Raw genomic sequence first — 19,636 nt, 5'->3', positions numbered from 1 at the left:
TCCCTATAGATATTTTTCTTTTTGAAAAATTATGTTCAAGATTCTTTTGACTTTGTTTCCAAACTTTATAGTATTCAATTTCCTCCCGTTCTTCTATTTTGGGTCTGGAACCAATAATAATAATAATCTGTTTTAAATCTGTTTTAAAAGTGGTAGGGAAAACCTTGCTTGTTATCTTGCTTCCCAGATTATTTTCTGAATGTTCTTATAAATTTTTAAGTTAATTTGGTCAAATTATAAATAAATAAATCTAAAACCACTGGGATTTTATTGATTTCTGTTGGGTAGAGAATTGATATTTTCACACCCTGTGTCTTCCCATCCAGGAGTAGGTCTTGTCTTCAGCTGCGATCAGGCCAAAGGACAGACAGCATAGATAATGATCGGGAAGATGTAGGCTGACTCAAAGAAAAGGAAATGAAACGCTAACACCTCCAGAGCACTTTCCCTCCTCAAGGTAGGACACCTCCACCTCATTCCAACACAAAGAGTTGCTAGTGTGTGCCCCTGGGAGGCTCTTTCCCTGCCTTTTGCTCATGCAGTGGGGAGGTGGGTGGTGAGAGGAAAAGAAACCTAAAATCTATAAAGGGTCAAGACACCCTCATTCTCATGGGCACTAGCTCTAGGTCCCAGGTGCCTCTTCTCTCACCCACCCCCTTATTCTGTTCTGTCTCTTAAATAAAATCTGCTTCCTACACTTGACTTAACTTTTCTCAGGTGTTTAATCTTCAACACTTGTGGATTGAGGACTCGATCCTGGTTTTTCAAGACTGGTATCACCCCCACTCTTAAAAGCCTTTTTTTTTTTTTTTCCCCCTCCCATTACCGGAGATCCAACTCAAGAGTCTTACACATACTAGGAAAGGGCTCTACCATGATACTACATCTCTAGTCACATCCCCTGTCTGGGTCCCCTACTCCTTTTTAATTTTTCTTTTGAGACATGGTCACACTAAGTTGCTAAGACTGGCTAAATCGTAATCCTCCTGCCTCAGCCTCCCAAGTGGCTGGAATTACAGGCATGAGTCACCACACCTGACTGTTAAAGTCTTTTTGAATGCCCACAATAGAGTATCACAGTTTTCAAAGAGGTTCCACACATTTTTTTTGTTGTTGTTGTTGTTGAAGTTATGACTGTTTTACATTTTTTTGTAGCTATTGTGAATGGAATAGTTTTCCCATCATATTTCCTAAATTGTGGTTGTTTACTGAAGGGTTTATGCAGGGAAATGGCATAGGAAGCTCTGCTGGAGCAGTGGGTGGGATGGCCTGGTGGGAGGCGTGGAGCCTGGTTAGGAACTTTGGAGCCTGCAGGGATTAAAACCACAGGGAACGGCCTTTGATGCTGTGCAAGCTTTGACACTTCTCTTATCCCAGTTGTCCTCCCTTGTGGCTTCTTTGAAGTATTCTTCAAGAGAGTGTCTCAACCCCCAGTTCTTATTCCACATACCTTCTGGAAAGAGCCCCCTCAGACTGAGTGCATCAGGACATCTCCAGATGGTATTAGATGTCTCTTCTCAGAAAAAGCAAAGTTACTCAAGTTCCCACCCTCTCTCCCCTGCCTCGGGCTCTCTCATGCATACAGATGGCTGAGCTCCCAGGAAGCTGCTTCCAATTAGTCTAGGACCTTCAGCAAACATTTCCCCACTTACTTGTCAAAAGGGAGACTCTTTGAAATTATGGTAGGATGAAAAGATGACTCTGGAGAGGAAACCTGGTGGATGGTTCTCCCAGTAGTGTGAATACAACAGTTTTCTTCTTCCTCCTCCCGCTCCTTTCTACAGTGCTTCTGAGAGTTAGGTCGGGTGAGAGTAGGACATTTTAAAAATGAAAAATTCCTAAAGAGCTTTCATGTAAAAAAAAAAAAAAAATTAGAAGCTAGGATGTCTGGAGGGTCAGTGAGATTCTCTGGGAGTGATTTAGGAAAGGGATGACACCATCCATGACAACACTACTACAAATAACAATAGCAACAACACACACACACACACACACACACACACACAATGACACCTCGTGTTTGCTGAAAGGTGATGCCAAGGTGGATCCCGGGTTTTCTTTGTTCTGAACTTGGCTCTCAAGAAGGAATGTGGGCCAAAATTTACTGAGAAACTGATGTGACTCCATTTTTGAGAAACCAGCCTCTACCTCAGAGCTCCCTGGTGCTGGTGCTTTCAGGATCCAGAAGGAAATTAACCCACTGTGGACTGTTCCTAGCAGGACTCCCTCTCTCTAGGTCTCTCTTTAGGTTCCCTGCATCTGGATGGGTGTTTAACCCTTCTGTGTCTGACCCAGGCCTGCAGAAGGGAACCTGCACCTGTCCAAGGAAGTGGGCGTGACCCTTGTCCTTGGAAAAACCCACAGAGCACTCCTAAGCACATACCCACCCTGCTGAGTTGTTTGTCTGAAAATAACAGGAGAGATCTGTGGCGCCAGGTGTCCCTGGCTCAGTTAAGCTAGGTGAGGACCTATAGCAACCCCCTAGCAACCACCAATCAGCATGAGACAGGGAAAATACCTGGGATGCCAGATGACCCCCCAGTAATTTATGGTGGTTGATAACATGTTGGAAAGCCATGTAGTTCAGCACGTACACCCCTTGTGGCTTAAACCAATCAGTTCAAAGGAAACCCTCTCGTATACTAACTAATCACCCCTACCCAACTTGTTCCCGCCAGTGAATGTGTTAATCAATGTTAAGAGTTGTTGTTTGACTTTCCCGCGGTGTGAAATGATTTGCTGTGTGATGTTGTGACGCATAGAGTATCCCCCAAAACCTATAAAATCTCACTGAACAAAGGACACACTCCCTGGACCGCTGCATCAGGAACGGTTGTGAGTCCAGGCTTGAGCTTGCAATAAAGATTCTTGTGTGATTGCATTGGATTCGACTCCTGGAGGTCTATTGGGGTCCCAGGAATCTGGCATTACAGTACCTTTCAGAAGCTCCAGCTGTCATCTTGCCCTTTCACTTGCCCCATCTTCTCCCTTCTGGATTGGGTCAGTCCAGGAAGGTCTAAGAAGGTTCACTACAGACAGGGCCAGCCCTACCTTGCTCCCTGGTGCTGGTGCTTCCAGATCTAAAAGGAAACTAACCCATTATGGACTGTTCCTGGCAGGACTCCCTCTCTCTAGTTCTCTCTTTAGGCTCCCTGTGTCTTGATGGATGTTTAACCCTCTGTGTCTGGGCCCAGGCCTGCAGAAGGAAACCTGCACCGGGACCTCCTCATATGAGCCAAGGCTCTAAGCCCCAGGGTCATGCTCCATTGTTCCATCACAGTTCATTTATACCACACACACATTAAAAGATAAAATAATCAATCCAGGCATGGTGGCGCATGCCTGTAATCTCAGTTACTTGGACGATAAGCCTGGAGGATCAATTGTTCAAGGCTAGCCTAGGCAACTTAGTGTGGCTGTCTCAAAACAAAATTTTAAAAAGGGTCTGGGAATGTAGTTCAGTATTAGCATCTCTTCATTCACACCTCAGTTAAAAAAAAAAAAAGAAAAGTAAAGTAAAAAAGAAAAGATAAATGATCAACAATTTAGAGATAGCAACGGTCAGCATTACACCTTGAAAGTGGGCCCTTCTTAGCATTGGTCTGTGCAACTGCCCTGGAGCCAGGAGACTGGCTCAGATCTTTAGTTAACATGTTTCCTTTATTTTTTACCTGATCGGAAATTTAGGAGAGGAGGACAAGGGAATAATTATCACATCTTCCCAAGACCCTCTGACAGTTCTGTGAACCAGCCACACACTTATATCACCTCTAATCTTTAGTGTTGCCACAAGTATTGTTATTATTACTGTACAAAGGAGGAAACTAAACCTCAGAGACTTAAATAATTAGTTAAAGTCAAAAAGCTAGTAAATACCAGGACTAAAATTCAACCTAGTTTTTTTGAGTTACCATTATGATTTGAAGATAGTTTGTTCCCCAACTCATGTAGGAATTTAATCCCCAGTCTTATGTTGATTGTATTAAAAGGGTGGCAATTTAATCCAACCACAGTGTTTAGAGGTGGAGCCTCTAAGAAGTGATTAGATTAGGCCATTATGGTGGAGCTCCCATGATTGAATCCTGATGGTTTTATAAGAAGGGAGAACTCACTCTCTCTCTCTCTCTCTCTCTCTCTCTCTCTCTCTCTCTCACACACACACACACACACACACACACACACACACACAGTGATGCTATGAGATGCTGTATGATGCTTTGAACTGCATTGGCATTCTGCCAGCAAGAAGGACGTCTGCTACAAAATGACAAGACAATGGGGGCAATTTTCATAGCCTGTACTATGCTGTTTGGACTTTCAGCTTCAGAAATTGTACATTAAATAAAACTCTTTTCTTCATAAGTATCCTGCCTCTAGTATTTGAAGTAAGAAAAAGTTAATATGATTTTCCTGTGCTCTTTCTATCCCATAATGCTTCTTTCAAAAGAGCAAACATCTGCCAGGTGTGGTGTATAAGGCTGTAATCTCAGCAACTCTGGAGGCTGAGCAGGAGAATTGCAAGTTTAAAGCCAGCCTCAGCAACTTAGTGAGACCCTGTATCGAAATAAAAAATAAAAAGGGCTGGGGGTGTAACTCACTGGTTAAGTTCCCCTGGGTTCAATCCCTGGTACAAACAAGACAAAATATATAAACCACCCAATCCAAGCCACCCAGTATTTAGAAAGGCCTTACTATTTATCCACCATGGTGCTAGATCCTGTGTGGAAGAGACAGGCGACACCCCTTGGATACAGCTGTGACATTTTTGATTTGCAGGTTTTATCTACTATGTATAGTTGAGTATCTCAAGCCATGTCTGTACAAGATAGAATACTGTCAGCATCTACCTGTCCTTGCTACAGGGGTTCTAGGCAAAAAGGTTCCTGGCCACTAATCACTGGACTACCTTTGTCTCAGGATGTGGAGGTTCTGTAGGCTAGCAGCCCTTTAATATCATGATCCTCTTCAAGGGAAGCTAGGGGCAGGAGTAGGTGATCTCCAGTTTTACAGTACAGAAAACAAATCTTTCAGAGGAAGTAGGGCGGATGAATAGGGAAGCTGAAAAAAACCTGGACAGAGGAGGTCTTTGAAATATTCTTAAGATCTACTTCTACTGAGTTTCCGTGACTGGATTTTTAATCCTAGCAAACAAACAATGCCTGTCTAGGCCATACTTAGGACCCAACTCAAGCCCTATGAAGTCAGCAACACTTTTAATTCAGAATTAAACTTTCATGATAGAAAAAAAAATAGAATTTTGTGTTTTTAGCTAGCCCCAACTATATGCTATTAGAGGTAGGTAGGAAGTAAACATGTATGAAGCCCTGTGTCTGCCAGACGTTCGAACCTTAAATTATTATTTAATCCTCACAAACTCCCTCAAGAATGTCTTATTATTATTTCATAAGAGATAAAAAATGAAGGAGGGCTATTTCACATGAAGAAGCAGTCAAGCATAATAAAGATGATGAGCAGTGAGTATTCTAAGTTTGAATCTCAGACCTCCTTCTTAAAAGTTTGACTTTTTAAAAACTTTTAAACTTCTCTTACAAACATCATTTGTATCTATGAAATGCTGAAAATATTAATGCCTTCCTTATAGTGAGTAGTGTCAAATAGATGAGTACAGAACAAGTGCACTTGGTGAATATTCAACAAATGTTCCTCTAGTAAAGCTCAAAGTGACAAAGCTGGGCCATACACCTGGGCCCATCTGGCTTCAAAGCCCTGGCTCTTTCCACTCAGTATATGTCCTTGAAGGGATAGACTGATCCCTCAAATACTCCAAAGTAAGGTATTTTGCAAAGAGGATGCAAGGCATTTTATTTAAGTAGACTGAAACCTGTGCCATAAATCTGATAGCTGACACATTTATGTGTGCTCTGAATATGCAACTCATAATATATGATGCTATTCTACACTGAAAAATCATAGGGAAAGGAAGGGAAAAAATCACCAAAATTAGTTTTACTCTGATTCTTCCAAAACCAATGCTCAAATAGGGAATCTGAAGTAAGTGGATGTTGGGGGTAATGATACTGCTGGGTATGAATTATATACCTTTTAGATGCCAAAAAAAGAAAACAAGAATGAAAGTTTGGGAAACCCAGTAATGCTGCTCACACCTGTGAGCACATTTTATGTAATTTTAAGGTGTTCATACACCAGCCATCGCATATTAACCTGATCAAGTCACTTGGCTTGAGCTTTAATTTTCTTAACATTGAATTTTCAAACATAGTACTTTCTAACAGTGTTGCTAGGAAGATGATAGAATAAGAATGTACAGGTAATTTATAAATGGTACAGTTGAAGATAAAAATAAGGTTTCAAAATCACTATTAAAGCTTTTTAAAAATATACTAGCCAAGGATTAGGAATGTAGTTCAGTGGTACAGCATTTACCTAGCGTGTACAAGGCCCTGAATTTGATCTCCAACACCACAAAAAAACACCACTAGCCAATGTACGTGAAATTTTGTGTAAATAGCTCTGTTTGAGAAATGCAGAGCACATATGTGAAGTTAAGACCTATCCTCCATTCCCAATTCTATTCCTGACTCAAGCTATATAAAAAAACCTGTATCCAAATTTCCACTGGGAAAATGCTGGAGGAATTAATAGGGCTTTAAAGAAAAGTATTTAAATAAATAGCAAGTGGTATTTTGCTTTAAAGTTTTATCAAACTAAACATCATTCATGAATGAGGAATCCTATGAAAGGGTCTCTACCTTGTGTATACTAGAAAAAGTAGGCCCAACTCTCCATCATACTGGCTCAAGAACAGACTTCCTCAATAAGAGTCCTAAAGCACAAGAAATAAAATAAAAAATCAATAAATGGGATGACATCAAACTAAAAAGCTGCTTCATAACAAAGGAAACAATGAAGAACATGAACAGAGAGCCTACAGAATGGGAGAAAATCTTTATCACCTGCACCTCAGATAGAGCATTCATTTCCAGAATAAACAAAAACTCTTTAACACCAAAAACCCCAAATAACCCAATCAATAAATGGGCAAAGGAACTGAACAGACACTTCACAGAAGAAATACAAATTGTCAAAACATATATGAAAAAATGTTCAACATCTCTAGCAATTAGAGAAATGCAGATTAAAACTACACTAAGATTCCATCCCACTCCAGTCAGAAGGGCAGTTATCAAGAATACAAGTAATAATAAATGTTGTTGAGGATATGGGGAAAAAGGTACACTCATACATTGCTGGTGAGACTGCAAACTGGTGCAACCACTGTGGAAAGCAGTATGGAGGCTCCTTAGAAAACTTGTAATGGAACCACCATTTGACCCAGTTATCCCACTCCTCAACTTATAACAAAAGGACTTAAAATCAGCATACTACAGTGATGCAGCCACATGTTTTTTGCAGCTCAATTCACAGTAGCCAAGCTATGGAACCAACTTAGGTGCCCTTCAACAGATGAATGGATAAAGAAAATATTACTCAGCTCTGAAGAAGAATGAATCATGGCATTTGCTAGTAAATGGATGAAACTGGAGAATATCACGCTAAGTGAAATAAGTCAGTCCCCAAAAACCTAAAGGCTGAATGTTCTCTCTGATATATGGATGCTGACACATAACAAGGGAGGATAGGTAGGGGAAGTATAGAAGGTCACTGGATTAGACAAAAGGGGAATGAAGGGAAGGGCAGGGGGATGGGAATAGGAAAGACAATAGAATGAATCAGACATAACTTTTCTATGTTCACATATGAATACACAACTAGTATAATTCTACATCAAGTTAAACCACAAGAATGGGATCAAAATTGTAATAGGTTCCACTCCATGTATGTATAATATATCAAAATACACTCTACTGTCATGCATAAACAACAAACAATTTTTAAAAATTAACAATGGACATTTAGATGGAATTGCTTAGATGTTATTATTATACTTTATTTTAAATTTCAAATGGCACATGTTTATCACACACGTTTTGTTAATATTGTTTCTGAGAATGGAAGGGTTTTTTTTAATATTTATTTATTTTTGTTTTTGGCGGACACAACATCTTTGTTTGTATGTGGTGCTCAGGATCCAACCCCGGCCGCACGCATGCCAGGCGAGTGCACTACCACTTGAGCCACATCCCCAGCCCCGGAAGTTTTTTTTTTTAATTTAATAAATCATATTTGGTGTTATATGGAAAAATATAATGGTTCTTAAATAAGTGGGGAAAAATAAGTTAATTTATAAAATATTTTAAATAGTTGCCATAAGTTCTAATTTTACCTACAAAGGAGACATTTGAAAGTTTAGTATAATGTCAATATTATTCTGGCAAGTTAATATGAATTAAAGTACATTTAACAAATATTTTGGTGTACATTGTGAAACACACACTCATTCAGCACAGGATGGCCCCTTCCAGTGCTGAACTAAAAAAAGAAAGAAAAAAATAAGACAATCCCCAAAAACCAGAGGTTGAATAATTTTCTCTGATACATGGGTGCTAACACACAAGTGGAGGGAGGGTGAACAGAAGTGCAGTGGATTAGACAAAGGTGAATGAAGGAAAGAGGGGTGGATAGGAATAGGAAAGAGAGTGGAATGAATCAGACAGAACTTCCCTATGCTCATATATGAATATACCACAGTGAAACTCCATATCACAGATAACTACAATAATGGAATCCTAATTAGAATAAGATACACTCTATGTATAAATGTCAAAATATACTCTGTATTCATATATATCTAAAAAGAATACAAAATTTAAAAAAATCTTTAAAAAGTAAGCTAAACCCAAGCCCAGCATCATTCTAAATGGAGAAAAATTGAAAGCATTCCCGCTAAAAACTGGAACAAGGATGTCAATCTTTCACCACTTCTATTCAACATCATCCTTGAAACTCTAGCCAGAGCAATTAGACAAAAATAAATAAATAAATAAAATAAACAGATACAAATAAGTAAAAAAGAACTAAATCTATCACTATTTGCTGATGACATGATTCTAAATCTAGAAGATCCAAAAATTCCACCAGAAAACTTCCAGAACTAATAAGTCAATTCAGCAAAGTAGCAGAATATAAAATCAACACTCAGCTCCAGCACAGGATGGCCCCTTCCAACCAGTGGGAGGTCAAGCCCAGCCAGATTCACCCAGACTGGCCTGCGCAGGACCCAGGCTCACAGTAGGCCCAGGTTTACCCCTCCACCAGCAGGCACCCACCCGAGCCCAGCCTCCAGAATAGGACCACCCTTTCCAACCAGGAAAGGAGGTCAAGCCCAGCAGCCCAGGTCTCCCAACACTAGCCTGCTCATGACCCTGGCTCACAAGTACTGTGGGAACCCAGGCCCAGCGCAGATCTGCCCACATCGAATTGTGCAGGACCCAGGTCCAGGGTAGGTCTGAGTCCAGGCCCCCCACCTGGGAGCCTAAGCCTAAACCTAAACCACTTCCATCTTGGGACATTGCAGTCAGCGCCATAGCCTTCCCCATGCAGTGTCCCCTATCTTTTGACAACAGTGTGTAGAAACAGTTGCATCTCAGAGCACGCATCTCAAAGAGAGTGTGAAGCCCACTCTTTCAGCCCCATCTCTGTAAAACATTGCTTCAATTTTGGGGCACCTCAATATTATCTTGAGTTACCTCAGCTATTGCCATCACCATTTTTAAATGCAGTAGCATATATTGAGGGTCACCAGCAAGGTCTGGAAATCCAATATCAAGGTGAAATACAGACAATCTGCACAAGTACTACAAGAATATAGGGTAAAAACTGTAATATCTCAGATCCATGCTGCAAGAAAGGAAGACACGGAGACAAAATGAAAAAACAAGGGAGGAAAGTGCCCCAAACAAACCAGGACACTATAATAACAGAACCCATGGATGGCAAAGTTGATGAAATGTCAGAGAATGAGTTCAGAAGGCTCATAATTAAAATGATCTGTGAATTAAAGACTGACCTAAATGAGCAAATACAGGGAAAAATTGATCACTCCAACAAAGAGATAAGATTAGCAAAAGATTACTTCAAGAAAGAGATAGACATTCTGGAAAAAAAAAGTAAGAAATTCTTGAAATGAAGGATACAATAAACCAAATAAAAAACTCAATAGAAAGCATAACCAACAGACTAGATTAGATCACTTGGAAGAAAGAATGTCAGACAATGAAGACAAAGTGTACAATCTGGAAAACAAAGTTGATCACACAGTGAAGATAGTAAGAAACCATGAACAGAACATCCAAGAATTATGAAACAGCATCAAAAATCCAAATCTAAGAGTTATTGGGATAGAGGAAGGTGCAGGGTTTCAAACAAAAGGAATGCACAATCTCTTCAATAGGATAATATCAGAAAATTTCCCAAGCATAAAGAACAAATTGGAAAACCAAATACAAGAGGCTTACAGGACACCAAATGTACAAAATTACAACAGATCTACACCAAGGCACATTATAATGAAAATGCCTAGCATGCAGAATAAGAATAGAATCTTAAAAGCTGCAAGAGAGAGGAATCAGATTACATATAGGGGGAGACCAATTTGTATATCAGCAGATTTTTCTTTTTTTTTTCTTTTTTTTTATTGGTTGTTCAAAACCTTACAAAGCTCTTGACATATCATATTTCATACATTAGCATACATTAGCTTCAAGTGAGTTATGAACTCCCATTTTTACCCCAAATACATATTGCAGAATCATATTTGTTACACATCCACATTTTTACATAATGCCATACTAGTAACTGTTGTATTCTGCTACCTTTCCTATCTTCTACTATCCCCCTTCCCCTCCCCTCCCATCTTCTCTCTCTATCCCATCTACTGTAATTCATTTCTCACCTTATTTTCCCATTTCCCTCACAACCTCTTATATGTAATTTAGTATTACAATGAGGGTCTCCCTCCATTTCCATGCAATACCCCTTTTCTCTCCCTTTCCCTCCCACCTCATGTCTCTGTTTAATGTTAATCTTTTCTTTCTGCTCTTCCTCCCTGCGCTATTCTTAGTTGCTCTCATTATATCAAAGAAGACATTTGGTATTTGTTTTTTAGGGATGGGCTAGCTTCACTAAGCATAATCTGCTCTAGTGCCATCCATTTCCCAGTGAATTCCATGATTTTGTCATTTTTTAGTGCTGCGTAATACTCCATGGTGTATAGATGCCACATTTTTTTAATCCATTCATCCATTGAAGGGCATCTGGGTTGGTTCCACAGTCTAGCTATTGTGAATTGTGCTGCTATGATAATTGATGTGGCAGTATCCCTATAGTATGCTCTTTTAAGGTGCTCAGGGAATAGTCCGAGGAGGGTGATAGCTGGGTCAAATGGTGGTTCCATTCCCAGCTTTCCCAGGAATCTCCATACTGCTTTCCATATTGGCCTCACCAATTTGCAGTCCCACCAGCAATGTACAAGAGTACCCTTTTCCCCACATCCTCACCAGCACTTGTTGTTGTTTGACTTCATAATGGCTGCCAATCTGACTGGAGTGAGATGGTATCTTAGGGTGGTTTTGATTTGCATTTCTCTGACTGCTAGAGATGGTGAGCATTTTTTCATCTACTTGTTGATTGATTGTATGTCCTCCTCTGAGAAGTGTCTGTTCAGGTCCTTGGCCCATTTGTTGATTGGGTTATTTGTTATCTTATTGTCTAATTTTTTGAGTTCTTTGTATATTCTGGATATTAGGGCTCTATCTGAAGTGTGAGGAGTAAATATTTGTTCCCATGGTGTAGGCTCCCTATTTACCTCTCTTATTGTTTCTCTTGCTGTGAAAAAGCTTTTAAGTTTAAGTAAGTCCCATTTGTTGATTCTTGTTATTAACTCTTGTGCTATGGGTGTCCTATTGAGGAATTTGGAGCCCGACCCCACAATATGTAGATCGGAGCCAACTTTTTCTTCTATCAGACGCAGAGTCTCTGATTTGATATCAAGGTCCTTGATCCATTTTGAGTTAACTTTTGTGCATGGTGAGAGGAGGGGGTTCAGTTTCATTTCGTTGCATATGGATTTCCAGTTTACCCAACACCATTTGTTGAAGATGCTATCCTTCCTCCATTGCATGCTTTTAGCCCCTTTATCAAAATAAGATAGTTGTAACTTTGTGGATTAGTCTCTGTGTCCTCTATTCTGTACCATTGGTCCACCCACCTGTTTTGGTACAAGTACCATGCTGTTTTTGTTACTATTGCTCTGTAATATAGTTTGAAATCTGGTATCGCTATACCGCCTGATTCACACTTCCTGCTTAGAATTGCTTTTGCTATTCTGGGTCTTTTATTTTTCCATATGAATTTCATGATTGCTTTATCTATTTCTACAAGCAATGCCTTTGGGACTTTGATTGGCATCGCATTAAACCTATAGAGAACTTTTGGTAATATAGCCATTTTGATGATGTTGTTTCTGCCTATCCATGAACAGGGTATATTTTTCCATCTTCTAAGATCTTCTTCTACTTCTCTCTTTAGGGTTCTGTAGTTTTCATTGTATAAATCTTTCACCTCTTTTGTTAGGTTGATTCCCAAGTATTTTATTTTTTTTGAGGACATTGTGAATGGAGTGTTTTTCCTCATTTCCGTTTCAGAAGTTTTGTCACTGATATACAGAAATGCCTTTGATTTATGCGTGTTGATTATATATCCTGCCACTTTGCTGAATTCATTTATTAGTTCTAGTAGTTTTTTTGTAGACCCTTTTGGGTCTTCTAGGTATATAATCATGTCATTCGCAAATAGTGATAATTTAAGTTCTTCTTTTCCATTTTTTATGCCTTTAATTTCTTTCGTTTGTCTAATTGCTCTGGCCAGTGTTTTGAGAACTATATTGAATAGAAGTGGTGATAGAGGGCATCCCTGTCTTGTTCCAGATTTTAGAGGGAATGCCTTCAATTTTTCTCCATTCAGAATGATGCTGGCCTGAGGCTTAGCATAGATAGCTTTTGCAATGTCAAGGTAAGTTCCTGTTATCCCTAGTTTTTCTAATGTTTTGAACATAAAGGGATGCTGTACTTTGTTGAATGCTTTTTCTGCATCTATCGAGATGATCATATGGTTCTTATCTTTAAGTCTATTGATGTGGTGAATAACATTTATTGATTTCCGTATATTGAACCATCCTTGCATCCCAGGGATGAATCCTACTTGATCATGGTGCACAATTTTTTTGATGTGCCTTTGTATCCGATTCGCCAGAATTTTATTGAGGATTTTTGCATCTAGGTTCATCAGAGATATTGGTCTGTAGTTTTCTTTCTTTGAGGTGTCTTTGTCTGGTTTCGGAATCAACGTGAGGTTGGCCTCATAGAATGAATTTGGAAGAGCTCCCTCTTTTTCTATTTCCTGAAAAAACTTGAAAAGTATTGGTATTAATTCTTCTTTAAAGGTTTTGTAAAACTCTGCTGTATACCCATCCAGTCCTGGGCTTTTCTTGGTTGATAGTCTTTTGATTGCTTCTTCAATTTCATCCATTGATATTGGTCTGTTCAAATTGTGTGTATCCTCCTGACTCACTCTGGGCAAATCATATGTCTTAAGAAATTTATCGGTGTCTTCACTATCTTCTATTTTATTGGAATATAGGTTTTCAAAATAATTTCTAATTGTCTTCTGTATTTCTGTAGCATCTGTTGTGATATTGCCGTTTTCATCCCGTATGTTAGTAATTTGAGTTCTCTCTCTTCTTCTCTTCGTTAGCATGGCTAAGGGTCTGTCAATCTTATTTATTTTTTCGAAGAACCAACTTTTAGTTTTGTTAATTTTTTCAATAGTTTCTTTTGTTTCAATTTCCTTGATTTCTGCTCTGATTTTAATTATTTCTTGCCTTCTACTACATTTGCTGTTGTTTTGTTCTTCCTTTTCTAGGGGTTTGAGTTGAAGTGTGAGCTCATTTATTTGTTGGTTTTTCCTTTTTTTGAGGAATGACCTCCAGGCGATGAATTTCCCTCTTAAAACTGCTTTCATTGTGTCCCATAGATTCCGATAAGTTGTGTCTGTATTTTCATTTATCTCTAAGAATTTTTTGATTTCCTCCTTTATGTCTTCTGTAACCCCTTGATCATTCAATAACATATTGTTCATTCTCCATGTGATATAGGATTTTCCCATCCTTCTTTTATCATTGATTTCCATTTTCATTCCATTATGATCGAGTAAAATGCATGGAATTATCTTTATATTTACTGAGGGTTGCCCTATGGCATAATATATGGTCTATTTTTGAGAAGGATCCATGTGCTGCTGAGAAAAAAGTATATCCACTTGATAATGGTTGATATATTCTATATATGTCAGTTAAGTCTAGGTTATTGATTGTGGTATTGAGTTCTATAGTTTCTTTATTCAACTTTTGTTTGAAGGATCTGTCCAATGGTGAGAGAGGTGTGTTGACGTCACCCATAATTATTGTGTTGTGGTCTATTTGATTCTTGAACTTGAGGAGAATTTGTTTTATGAACGTCACAGCACCATTATTTGGTGCATAAATATTGATAATTGTTATCTCTTGTTGGTGAATGGTTCCTTTTAACAATATATAATGTCCTTCCTTATCCCTTTGGATTGCCTTAGTCTTGAAGTCGATTTTATTCGATATGAGGATGGCCACCCCTGCTTGCTTGCGAGGACCGTGTGCGTGGTATATTTTTTCCCAACCTTTCACCTTCAGCCTGTGTATGTCTTTTCCAGTCAGATGTGTCTCCTGGAGGCAGCATATTGTTGGATTTGTTTTTTTAATCCATGTTACCAGTCTATGTCGCTTTATTGGAGAGTTTAAACCATTAATGTTTAGAGTTATTATTGATATATGGTTTGTACTTCCAGCCATGTTTGATTATTTATCTTTTTTTTTTTTTAATTTAGTTTGTTTCTCCATGATTAGCTTTTCCCCTCCGTCTGTCTTTACCGAGGTACTTCCCACTGTTGGCTTTGGTTATTGTTTTTCATTTCTTCCTTGTGTAGTGTTTTGCTCAAGATGCTTTGCAATGCTGGTTTTCTGGCTGCAAATTCTTTTAGCTTTTGTTTATCATGAAAGATTTTTATTTCGTTGTCATACCTGAAGCTTAATTTTGCTGGATACAGAATTCTTGGTTGGCATCCATTGTCTTTCAGTGTTTGAAATACGTTGTTCCAGGGTCTTCTCGCTTTCAGCGTCTGTGATAAAAAATCCGTTGTTAACCTTATTGGTTTACCCCTGAATGTAATCTGCCTCCTTTCTCTTGTAGCTTTTAATATTTTCTCTTTGTTCTGTATATTGGATATCTTCATAACAATGTGTCTTGGCATTGGTCTACTTTGATTTTGTATGCTTGGTGTCCTGTATGCATCTACAATTTGTATATCTGTTTCCTTTATTATTTCTGGAAAGTTTTCTGTAATTATTTCATGTAGCAGGTTACTCATTCCCTTGGTTTGAATCTCTATACCTTCCTCTACCCCAATGACTCTTAAATTTGGTTTTTTAATGTTATCATATATCTCTTGGATGTTTCTCTCGTGATTTTTAACCAGCCTATCTGAGTTGGCTAGACTCTTTTCAAGATGATATATTTTGTCTTCATTATCTGACGTTCTGGCTTCTACTTGCTCCACTCTATTAGTGATACTCTCATTTGAGATTTTAATTTGGTTTATAATTTCCTTCATTTCTAAGATTATTGTTTGATTCTTTTTTATAATCTCTATCTCCTGATAAAGATGCTTAACTTCTTCTTTTATCTGTTTATGTAATTCATTCTCAATGTGTTCTTTTGTTGCTTGAATTTGCTGTCTCGTATCCTCTTTAAGGTTCCATTCCATCTGTCTAAGGTATTCCTTGAGTTCTTTATGTGACCATTTTTCTGATGAATCTATATCCTCCTGAATATTTAGGCTGTCCTTCATTGTTTGTACTCCTTTTCTTCCATGCTTTTTCATGTTGCTCATGTTGGTTCTAGTTCTGTTTGACTGCTGAGTTACTGTTTACTCCTATAAATTTATTTGATGCTTGGGAGGAAAGGTATTATAAGGGAAGGGAAGAAGTCACCAAAGAGAATGAGAGTAAGCAGGTAGAATTCAAGGAAGGGGGAATAAGAGAATTGAAAAGAAATGAAAAGACAGAAGAAAAGAAGAAAGAGAGAAAAGAAATAGAAAATTAAAAAGAATAAAAAGAAATAATAATAGTAATAATGAAAATGAAAATTAATATTAAAAAAATAAAATGAATTTTAAAAAAATTAAGAAAAAAAACAACATCAACAACAACAACAAAACCAAAACAAAACAAAAACAAAAACAAAAACAAACAAAAAAAATTTTTTTTAATAAATGCAGTCTTAGAGTTCGATTCACTATTCTTCCAGTAGGTGGAGCTGTGTCCACCGGGCCAAGCTTCTCCTCTCAGTAGGCGGGAGCCAGTCACTGTGCAGCAGCTCTTCCTCCCGGACTGGGCGGGTCTCCAATCCTGAGTGCACTGGTGACCACGCTCACCACACTACTGGCTACATGCCAGGTCTGCTGCTCCTGTGAGCCCTGTTTTCATGAACGCCTGGGCACATTCTCCCTGTTTGCCATTCCCTTGGACCCTAAGTTTGTAGAGCTTGGGGCTGAGAGCCCCCAGTGAATTTGCTTGCCCTCTGGTAGCCACACCCCCAGCAGCTGGTGCAAGAGACCTCAGTTGTCAGCACTGGTGGTAGTAGTAGCCAGGAGTTCCGCGCCGCGGGTCCTGGGCCACTCCTGATTTCCCCGTGCGGGCAGGGCTGTTCGAAGAGCCGGGCCGGTGGGAGCTGTTCACACGATGGGGGGGGGTTGTCGTTTGCAGCGCCAAACCGGTGGGGGTGGGGTGGGATGGGGTGGTCGTTTGCAGCGCCGAGCTGCCAGAGACGGTTCACAGAGGCGGTTCACAGAGGCGGGTGTCAGGGGCCCAGGCAGTCCGCGGCAGTCCACAGGTTCGCTGCAATGTGTGGGCAGCGGCAGATCGGCAGTGGCCGGCGGGACTGTGTCCCTGCTCTGCGTTGCCGAGATTCACTCGTCTGGGACAAAGTGACCCCTCCAATAGACTTACTAATTCCTGGCAGGTCTCCTTTCAGCAGAATTTTGCTGGAAGTTTCTCAGAAGGTCGCATGTAGGTGTATTAATGGGACTCTCTGATCCCGTTACTACGGAGGCATTGAGGGTGCTGTCTCCTCGCCGGCCGCTATGTTGGGTCCTCTGTCTCAGCAGATTTTTCAACCCAGACCCTCAAAGCCAGGAGATCGCAGAACAACGTATACCAAGCTCTGAAAGAAAATGGATGCCAACCAAGGATTTTATATCCAGCAAAACTAAGCTTTAGCTTTGGTGATGAAATAAAAATCTTCCATGATAAACAAAAGTTAAAAGAATTTACAACTAGAAAGCCTACACTACACAATATCCTCAAAGTATTCCAAGAAGAGGAAATGAAAAAACAATAATGAAAATCAGCAGAGGGAGGTATTACACTAAAGGAAAATCTAATCAGAGGAGAAACCAAGTCACATTAAATACCAAATATGTCTGGGAATACAAATCATGTCTCAATAATAACCCTGAATGTTAATGGTCTAAACTCACCAATGAAAAGACATAGACTAGCAGATTAGATTAAAGAAAAAACAAACAAAAAACAACAACAACAATATGCTGCCTCCAAGAAACTCATCTCATAGGAAAAGACATCCACAGACTGAAGGTGAAGGATTGGGAAAAATCATATCACTCACATGGACTATGGAAGCAAGCAGGGGTTTCCATCCTCATATCCAATAAAGTAGATTTCAAGCTAAAGTCAATCAGAAAGGTTAAAGAAGGACACTACATACTGCTCAAGGGAACCATACACCAACAAGACTTGACAATTATAAATATATATGCCCCAAACAATGGAGCATTTACGTTCATCAAACAAACTCCTCTCAAGTTCAAGAGTCAAACAGACCACAACACAATAATTTTTGGTGACTTTAACATACCTCTTTCACCACTGGATAGATATTCCAAACAAAAGCTGATCAAAGAAACTATAAAACTCAATAACACAATCAATAACTTAGTCTGACATATATAGAATAATTTCATCCTTCAATGAGAGAATACGCTTTCTTCCAGCAGCACATAAATCCTTCTCTAAAATAGACCATATATTATGTTAAAAAGCAAACCTTAGCAAATATAAAAAAGTAGAGATACTATCCTGCATTCTATCAGATCAAATGGAATGAAATTAAAAGCAAACCTTAGCAAATATAAAAAAGTAGAGATACTATCCTGCATTCTATCAGATCAAATGGAATGAAATTAGAAATCAATGATATAATAAGAAAAGGTACTCCAACACCTGGAGACTAAATAATATGCTACTGAATGAACAATGGGTTGCAGAAGACATCAAGGAAGAGAATAAAAAAATTTTAGAGGTGAACGAGAACACAGATACTGTGGCATTTTGCCCACCCAGGGACTCCATTTGCTGGGTTGATCACGACTAAAACACTCAGGGGTCACTCCAGGGGAACTAGGCTAATTGCGCTGTGCGAAATAACCACACAAGAGACAGAAATACCTTTTCTTTGGGGGTGCTGTGATGGCTCTTCTGACTTAAGGGTCTGCAGAAAGAGAGAGAGAGAACACACACACACACACACATACACACACACACACATACACGTGCTGATCCCTTTTATTGAGGAGAAGCTATTCAAATGAGGCAAGGGGTCAGGTTTCAAGGGGCTAAGTCTAGCTTCATGATGTCTGCTGTCAGCAGGTTGATTGACATCTAGGTAGGCCACACCCAAGGGCACAGTAAGAAAAGGGGATACACAAAAGGTGTTTCCATGGAACATTCTATCCCAAACAGGGCAAGTGGTAATATTACAAAGGAACAGGTGAGCATAGCTCCACCCATGGGGCTGTAGGAAGGCATGCCCATACATGAAGACAGTCACTTGCACCCTAAAGATTGGGGCAACTGTCAGAGTGACCAACAATGCCGCATAGGTCAGAAGGGGAGACAGACACAGTCACGTGCTAGTAGTCAGCCTCCCACAAGACACAACATATCAAAATCTCTGTGATACTACGAAAGCAGTTCTAAGAGGAAAGTTCATTGCATGGAGTTCATTCCTTAAAAGAAGAAAAAGTCAGCAAATAAATGACTTAATCTTACATCTCAAAGCCCTAGAAAAAGAACAAAACAACACCAAAAGTAGCAGAAGACAGAAAATAATTAAAATCAGAGCTGAAATCAATGAAACTGAAACAAAAGAAACAATTGAAAAAATTTACAGAACAAAAAGTTGGTTCTTTGAAAAAATAAATAAAATTGACAGACCCTTAGCCACACTAATGAAGAGAAGGAAGGGAAAACTCAAATTACTAACATATGTGATGAAAAAAGAAATACCATGACAGACACTACAGAAATACAGAAGACAATTAGAAATTAATGAAAACTTGTACTCCAATAAAATAGAAAATATCAAAGCATCAACAAATTTCTAGAGTCATATAATTTGTCATATAATAAGTCATATAATTGAATCAGGATGATATACATGATTTAAACAGATCAATTTCAAGTGACGAAATAGCATATGCCACCAGAAGTCTACCAACCAAGAAAATCCCAGGACCAGATAAATATATG

The sequence above is a fragment of the Callospermophilus lateralis genome, chromosome 2, assembly GCF_048772815.1.
Source record: "Callospermophilus lateralis isolate mCalLat2 chromosome 2, mCalLat2.hap1, whole genome shotgun sequence".
Taxonomy (NCBI): domain Eukaryota; kingdom Metazoa; phylum Chordata; class Mammalia; order Rodentia; family Sciuridae; genus Callospermophilus; species Callospermophilus lateralis.
The sequence above is the reverse complement of the archived record's forward strand: the minus strand, read 5'-3'. Positions refer to the sequence as shown.